The following is a 9,246-nucleotide window of genomic DNA, read 5'->3' on the forward strand; positions in this document are numbered from 1 at the left end:
CGAAAAAAAAGAAGAGGATCAAATCAATTGATATGCAAGAGATTTTCCCATCAAAATATTTGATCCCGGTATAATTATCCCATTTTATAAGATTAAATTTTAATTTTACAATATATTTTCGACCATTTTAAAATATGACTAATATTATTTTATTTAAATATAAATATAAACATTAGATCCACAGAGTTAATCTCGTTATTACACAACCAAAAAATAGAAAAAAGGAGGCAGAACCAAGTCGGTCGGGTATTAACAATAGGAGACATTATTTCATCCCAATTCTAGAATCAATTTATGATAATCAAACTGTTATTATTGTGTTTGTCACTAATGGTTATCCGAAGAAATTTTTAATATGGTTATAGTTTATTATTGAAAATTTTATATTAACTTTAAATGCTTTAAAGTGAAATTATGATTTTTTGAGATTTTATTGAATATTAATTTTAATGTAAGTATTATAATTTACAAAAGTAGTTTAATATTCTTTATTTAAATAAAATATATGTTTTATAAATAAAAATTTAATTGATTTATTTTAGATGATTTTGGAGAATGATTAATAATTTTTCTAAATTTAGATTTTAATTTTATAATATATTTTAGACAGTTTTAAAATAGGATTATTTTTGTTTTATTTAAATGTAAATTTCAATATATTTATTAGGGAAAATAATCATTGCTTTTTATTTAAAATTAAACTTCAACTTTAGAATATTCAGATAATAATAAAATTAAATAAATTTAATAGCAAATTCCTAAATATTAAATACATGACAAAATTCCAAAATAATTATTTTTGTTTTATTTAAATGTAAATTTCAATACATTTGTTATGGAAAACAATTATTACTTTTTATTTAAATTTAAACTTCAATTTACAACACTGAAATAATAATAAAAATTAAATAAATTTTATAAGAAATTCATAAATATTAAGTAACAAAATTCAAAAGGTTTACTGTTCTCATCGATTTCCAGATTATCTATAATCTATAATCCATAAACACTTGAGATAATTTTAAATATGGGTTGGGCAGAAATGTATGGAATGGGCATATTGGACACGTGAGACTGATGGCAATCAGTGGGCAGTCAATACGAGTTCACAACTTCCACAAATTCATTTCATTAGAGGGTGGCGAATTAATGGCACATGGTGAACTTCTTGTTATTCGTCCCTGCCATCTGGCATCCGGCAGGGACTGTAGTGATCGATAGGACTCCCACTTAGCATTACTTGACCCCTGCGTTTCTCTGTTATACGGCGGTTAGAGAGGAGATATGCTAAGTTTCGTTTGCAGTTATTCTTTGGCCATCGTGCGCCATCTTATTTGGCCTCTTCCCGAGGCGGAAGAGGCCGGACCATAGCTTAAAGGAATAAACCCGGTGCATTTTCGCGCTAACCGTCACGGTGTCTGGTTTTAATGCTAGCATTACTTCTGCCCGGTATGCGGTTTAGTAAAGCTCGGTGTTCCCTCTTGCAATGTTCTACATTGGCAGCTGGTGCATGCCATGATGCACCATGGTTCAACAGCTGTTAGCCTTCGTCGCACTTGTCAAAGCCCAAAATGCACTGCAGCTGTTGCATTAAAGCAACTTTCCTCTCCTAACTTTCGTCAGTATATTCAGTGTTAGGAACGCTGCTGCTCCGAAGATGCCGCATTGTAAGTCGACTCCAAGTCTTTGCCTGGTAAGGACTCAGGGTCTCTTCGTCAATTTCGTACGTGGAAATTTATTATTTTTTTCAATGAATTCCATACATTGAGATCTCTGTATATTGTTGATTTTTTGCTGTGCAGGTTTATTTTCTTCATATTTTCAGTTTCGAGCTGTGAAGAAATTTTGTTCTGTGGATTCGCCATGACAAGTACTGCGAGGCTTAACCAGAAATTGATTGAAGATTTGCGCCTACAGAGGCGTCTAATTTCTCTTAGCGAAGAGCAGGATAATGCTCATATGAAATGGCGCGGATCTCATCAGTTCGGCCCTTCTCCAGGTGTGTATCTATCCTGTATATTTTCCTGCTGTTGACCATTTAAGCTTCTGAATCAACCTGAACATCATCAGATATCACTCATTTAGGAAATCAGATATCAAGGTTCCAATGTTGCTGTAATTCATTTATTAAAGAGAAGGAATACATAAACATAATCAGATGTCAAGGTTCCAACGTTTCTGTAGTTCATTCATTCAAGATAAGGTAGGTGGGTCATTTTCTTGTTCTGCAATTTTATAATGGACATTTTTGATCTGTTGCGATAAAGCTCAAGGATTAGGTTCTCAGTAAGATTTAAGTTTTTTTGTTCAGTAAGATTTAAGTTTTTAAAGTTTTTAGTTCAGTAAGATTTAAGTTTTTTGTTAAGTTAAATTTCTAGTATATCTGGTTAATGATCTAGCTAAATTTAATATCAGTCTTTCAGAACAAATTACTATTACAAATTACTAATTCACCATTGAAATAAAGAAAAGAAAATATAGAGAATTTTTTAATTTTGATGTGAAGGAAAAACGACTTTTTAAAATAAAACACCTTTCACACCCATCCATATAGAAACCTGAACTGGTGTCACATCCTTATCATTTTCTGTTAAAAATTTTATTATGTAGTAACAAGTTGCTCATGGGTGCAGTGATAACAGATATAGAAAGAAATTACAAGCGATCAATTAATTCGAGGTCCGGGAATATATAAAATCTATTTCTTACTTATTGAAGCATGAAAGCTGAATTTTTTCGAGCCATATAAACTAGGAATTCTAAAACATAATGCACTTTTATCAGATGTTGCTTATTTGAAGATAACATGATTAACAGAATGATTAAAAGCTTCATTATGCTACCTGTGAAAGTGATGGAACGCTTCACAATTGGAGGTGGAGAACAATCTTCGTTATAGAGCGATGGATCAAGAACGGACACTGGGCTTGGCTGCTCAGGAATCTCTGGAGGTACCAATGATTTTTCGCAGCGATCTAAATCTTTTCCTCTGAGATAATCACTTTCTGCTTCACAGTTATCATCTTGTCTGATTTTTGCAGAAGATAGTTTCTGCATGTGCATGTGTATACAAATCAAGGAAAAATTGTTAGAAAATTATTTCTGAATACTTAACAAGAATCTCTTTCTCGAAGGTTGAAAATGCCTAATTCATTGTATACTATAAGGGAAAAAAATTACCTCCAAATCTAAATTAGATATTATACTTCTGTTACTGTCTGAACGCTGGGAGGTCTCATCTACCAGTGGATTATCCAAGCTTGGATTCAGTTCACTTTCATCAGGTTCCAGTGCAGAAACTTCCTTCATCTTCGCTTTATTGCAAGGAGACCTGTGTTCTTTGTCCGATGCAATCTTTCTGCTAGCAACTTGTCTTGCAGGCTTTGGAGACTGTGCCCTTGGAGAACTTCTGCCATTATCCCTTTCCTTCATTGGGCTTCCTGAATTCCGCAGCAGATCCAGAGCCAAAGCCAGTGCACTCTGGTGCACTCTGTTTACCGTGAGGAAGCAGGGAAAGCATAGGAAGTAGCATCAATCTTCCTCTCTCCAAAGATGGAGAAAGAGTCACCGTAGAGGGCTGCAACTAGTGGATGAGCCGAGACCTCCTTGCGGCAGAGGCACGAATGGCCGGAGTGCACGAAAAGGGCAATTGTTACCCTTATGAGATCGACAATCTTCACGCTGCCAAGTGTTGGCAGTTGAGAGTTTGGAAGAGACGAGGAGCAGCCAGTTGGAGCACACTAAATGAAAACCATTAATAACGCTTAACACAAAGTCTATGTGACGGTGAAAACAATATGCTTAATATATCTAAAACATTTGATTACATATATTATAAGTCCAAACTTTGCATTATTATAAGTCCAAACTTGCATGCTGGCTCACTGTAATGTTTTAATGAGGCATTTTTTTAATAAATGACACTAGTCTCTCATGGTTCGTGAATGTGGTTTTAATGGGTTATATTTATGTTAATGTTTGTATCAAATCTCATGCAATGAATTTTGGATTTATACGCCGTATTCATGAGTCTCTGGAGTCTTCTGCTGGTTTTGTCACTTTGCGGCTAGAGTTCTTTGCATATTTACCATCAAAAAACCCTTACCTTAAGTCCGTTGAATCTTTATCTGTCGAGTGAAATGGGCTCCACTTTTACTTTTCTAACTTATTTTAAGGTCTTCTCCTTGCGATATCTGTGCTTTGAATTTTATTTACAACTGACTGTGTCTAACAACTCCATTATCACAATTTTGGCCTGAAATATAGCCGGTTTCTTGCGTTATGCTTTGCAACAACCATAACACCCAGGTGTGTGGGGAAGCGCTCTTGAACAACAACCGAGCCAAGAATTTGCTATTACAACAACCAAGGGCTCGATAGAATCCATTCCAATATATAATTTTCAATCCTGTCTTGCTCAATAATATTCCAGTGCTTATTTTTGACATGCCCGTCTTCTGTCCGTCTTCTGTTTGAAGGGCAGGGAATCGATCTTCTAACTCCACCTCTCTAAGTCGATGTTGCAGAAGCTTAGAGGAGAACGCTAGTGTGCACACTTCCGGCCGGACAAGGGTTAACTTGATGCAGGTTCAATTCTACAGTCGGCACTGTTATGTATTAATTTAACTTTGGTTTATATCGGCACTGTACATATGTTTAAGCTGGTTGGAAATTTAGCTCGCCGGTTGATTCAGGATACTGCAATGGCTTTTGGCGAAGAGCAGACTGCCTTAACACAAGAAACGCCTTTGAATCCTCCGGTCCATCGAGGAACAGTGTGCGTCACAGGAGCTGCTGGGTTCATAGGGTCATGGCTCATCATGCAATTGCTTGAGCGAGGATATAGTGTTAGAGCAACTGTGCAAGACACTGGTAGGTTTATAATATTGGTTCATTTGTATACAGATTTCAGACTGAACACTTTGATGGCGATGACTTGGGTTTGAAAAAGAAGAAGAGTTGTAATTGCAGTAATGGTGTTCATAAACATAAATTTAGCTTTTCTTGATTTTCTTGAAATTGTGCACACGTCTTTTGTATTTTATGCATATCTGAGGAATAAAAGACTGGCATTTTACGGCTATACTAGTGATTGTCATGGCTCATCATGCGATTGCTTGAGCGAGGATATAGTGTTAGAGCAACTGTGCGAGACACTGGTAGGTTTATAATATTGGTTCATTTGTATACAGATTTCAGACTGAACACTTTGATGGCGATGACTTGGGTTTGAAAAAGAAGAACAGTTGTAATTGCAGTAATGGTGTTCATAAACATAAATTTAGCTTTTCTTGATTTTCTTGAAATTGTGCACACGTCTTTTGTATTTTATGCATATCTGAGGAATAAAAGACTGGCATTTTACGGCTATACTAGTGATTCATTTCCTGCAAAACCTTCCACCAACAGCCGTTTCATCTTTCTTTTACTTATATATTATCTATTAATTTAACTTTGGTTTATATCGGCACTGTACATATGTTTAAGCTGGTTGGATCATTCTGAGCTATGTGCAGGGACTAGCTGCTTCGCAGCCTTCCTTGTTTTATGTTTTAAACTTCAAATCGAATATTGCAATTTCAGCGCAAAAAAATATAAAATATAAAATATGGTGTTATTTTACGTTTCAAACTTCAAATCCAATATTGCAATTTCAGCTAAAGAAAATATAAAATGTGCATCCAAATTTTCCAGGAGTTTATTTCCAAGGGAGGTCCCCGTAGCCTAACGATAAGGCAAAAGATAAAATCGAAGATATCAAAAACAAATACTCAGAATGTTACTTGACTGTAAACTCAAGTTTACCTTTATCTCCTACTCTAAACACAATATTCTTCTGGTTAAATATCAGAGCCCCTATAGTGCATACGTATATATAATAGAAATGACTTGGTTCAGCATTGTTGAATAACTGAAGCATCGATCGTCATGCATATATAATAAAAATGACTTGGTTCGGGAACGGTGAATAACTGAAGCATCGATCTTCATGCATATATAATAGAAATGACTTGGTTCAACATCCGTGAATAACTAAAGCATCGATCTTCTTAATATTACGTAAGAAATGAAGGAGCCTGAAATGCACTATTGAGCAAGAAAACATTGACAAAATCAAACAAATAGGTCAATCTCCTTCGGACACTAAGCCCCCAATATGTATGAAGGGTAGAAACCTTTTTGGCATATCCACTTAAAATACAAAGTGTTCATTCCCCATAAACTTGTCGCTCCGGTCACACACAGTGGTAGCCTTGTAGCTCTTGCCACTGACCGTCAAAGACGCCAATTTCATCAAGTAGGTGGGTTTTGAGTTTTTATAAGTGCAGTGAAGAGGAAGGTAGATCAACATGTTGAAGAGTTACACAATCAAGATTTGGATAAGAGTTAAAGCAATGACATTTAATGGTGGAAGAATTTTTAATCGTATAACAATGGATTTGATGGTGCACAAGAGCTCAAAGTTGCAGCCAAGTTTTGATGGTGCACAAGAGCTCAAAGTTGCAGCCAGGGGAGTTCTTCTGGGAAATTAAATTATTGCAAAAAAATTCTTATTTCAACTTAATGTGGATTATGATTATTTTATTCCTGCTGAAGATTTCTTATTTCAACTTAAGGCGGATTATGACTTTTTGACTATTTTTTAAATTTTTTAATTGAGGGCCTAGATTGATTCTCAAGGGAATATACTCAGAATATTCTTAGTTTTAATGTCTATCAATGGTTGTAGTGTATTAAAGAGTTTGTTAGGTTTTCAAAAATTAGATTTGTGTCACGTTGCTCCTTGCCCACCAATTTCCTAGGGATTTGAGATTATTTCAATTATAATAAGTTCCTCATGATAAGCTCCTTGTTATTATTTATAACATTCATTTATATATAAGGAATTTTTATTTAGAAAAATAGTCGACTAATTTTAATAAATTTAAAAATTATATTCCTACCATGTGGCTCCCCACCCACCAATTTCCTAGGGATTTGAGATTATTCCAATTCTAATAAGTTGCTCCATGATAAGTTCATCATTATTATTTATAGCAATCATCTATAATTGTTTTTCTAAAGTTGGCGCATAGATTTTTTATATATGGTTAATATGATAAATGTATGCATTATAGTTTTTTTTGGTTATATTTATGAAGCTTTTGGCTATATCAACCACATTGAATGAGTTATGGTTCATGTGGTGTTGAAAAGCCATGGTATTTTCCAATAGTATTGTACCAAAGCCTATTTGGAGGTAAAGAGTCTTCATGGTAAAGTGGAGGTGAATCTCCTTAGTTAAGAATCTTGTTAAGGGGGTAAGGGTATCTATTTTGAAACATGATTCCATAATTTTAATTCATTTATAAATAATTAGTAGGTGTATAATAGATATTTAACCTCCACACAATATTGGGCACATCTATTATATATAGATATATATTCAACTTATATATTTACACTAAAGGTGTCCCTTTTTGAAATTGGTCAAGCTAAGCATTGTTTACCCTTTTCATCTACATTTGATGTCTATCCCAATTGTACACCAATGACATTTGTCCATATATACACCGATACTGGCTAGAATATGAGTTTGATTGGGGCATCCCAGCTCCATGAATATCAGTGTGGCATCATCAGTTTTGGGACTAGCGGCACAAGTGAATCAACAACTGGTATCTTTCTTAGGGTTAGTAGGTACGCGATAGGTGTCAAGTCTACATTGACATTGGGATATGGGTTATGGCTCAGTAGCCTGTGGGTAGAAAATAAATTCATATTGGGATGCATTACATTTTCGAGATGGGTGCAGCTACAGGTCAACAAGAATTGATATCTCAACATTGGGGTATGATGCAACCATATGTCCGCCAACACCCAAAATGCCTTATCTCTAAGGACACACGCTTCGGAAACCTCTCCCAAATCTAGTCTTTATTCCGTTTTGTTTCGCTGCAATTAGACTTCCTTCTTGACTTTTACTTGAAACCCACTCTAGAAACTAAAAAATAAGTCTAAACCTTACAGACCTTCTGAACTTAACGTTTTCAACTAACACCTCTACCCTTCCTTCTTCATATGACCACTTTACAAAGTCTGATGCTCCTTCACATGGCATTCCCACAATCGCTCATCAATATGATAATCAAACACTATCTAAGTGATCGCTTGTCACATCTTGAATCCACATCGTGTCACAAATCACCCATTAGAATCCATATCGCATCGCAATCCATATTGCATCACAAATTGCCCATCGCAATCCATATTGCATCGCATTTCACTGATCAATAAATTGCAAACCACAGGGTCATCGCAATATCGTTGGTATATGGGTCATCGCAGTTTCGACTGATTGCAATCCCAGATCACAATTTTGGCTAACCAAAATCCCACTCCCTTTGCCGATATGTGATAAAGGTTTAGACTAAACTTGTGATCTACGATGTACATTTAAGGATCAAAGTGAAATGGGATCTTTGAAGGTAATGCGTAGCACTTCAACTAAGAAAACACAATGTCCTATGAAAAATCACAGCACCAAGAGGAAAAGCTCTCTTCCTTTGAGAAGACACACTACTTCACTAAAACTTCATTCTTTCGCTGGACTTCTTTGGATTCTTGTCAATCCCAGGGTTCTGGCCTCGATATGCAAATTCATTTATTAAGTTTTTTTCCAGGAATCTGACTATTCCGATATCACCCATTTGATTATTCTTTAAGAACTGTAATTAGGTGAAATTCCTAGTGTATGAACAAGAAACTAGAAATAAAACTATTTAACACAAGCTTTCACCATCACAATTTTAACTAATTATGGGTGAACAAAAACCCGTGAATTTCAACACAGATAGCTAAGCACGCAATAAGTTCTATAATTAAAAGAATATGTAAATAAAACAGAGTTTTTCCATCGGTGCTTGATGGCATGATTTACATTACATTTCCATCACCCTTGCACTTTGTTTCCTCTCTTCCTCTCTCGAATCCCCCTCTCATCCTCTTTCAGAAAATAAAGGGAAATAAATATATATTCTATCTAACAATATCCTCTCACAAATGAAGGAATCTACTATATATTTAGAAATCACATCCTATCCTAACTGAATAACCTAAACTACTTGGCTTGATCTCCATGCAGGGAGGATCAACTTGCCACTAATTCCCTCTTCTGCTCAGAATTTGCAACAAATAACTACTTACAAAATTTGCAACTAATAAAAATTAAATAACAAAATTTTCCTCCAAATCCTTGTTAGCCAC

At 35.1% G+C, this 9,246-nt stretch overlaps 1 long non-coding RNA gene across 1 annotated transcript; it reads left to right on the forward strand.

Moving 5' to 3' along the window:
• Nucleotides 1–1,282: 1,282 nt before the first annotated feature.
• On the forward strand, nt 1,283–2,695 carry LOC149203738 (uncharacterized). The gene is made up of 3 exons (XR_016253639.1): nt 1,283–1,693; nt 1,803–1,999; nt 2,634–2,695. It is a non-coding gene; the product is annotated as an uncharacterized LOC149203738 (long non-coding RNA).
• Nucleotides 2,696–9,246: the final 6,551 nt, after the last annotated feature.

The sequence above is a fragment of the Pinus tabuliformis genome, chromosome 2_1 (assembly GCF_031772625.1).
Source record: "Pinus tabuliformis cultivar Carrire ecotype Pingquan chromosome 2_1, CPIR1, whole genome shotgun sequence".
NCBI classification, from domain to species: domain Eukaryota; kingdom Viridiplantae; phylum Streptophyta; class Pinopsida; order Pinales; family Pinaceae; genus Pinus; species Pinus tabuliformis.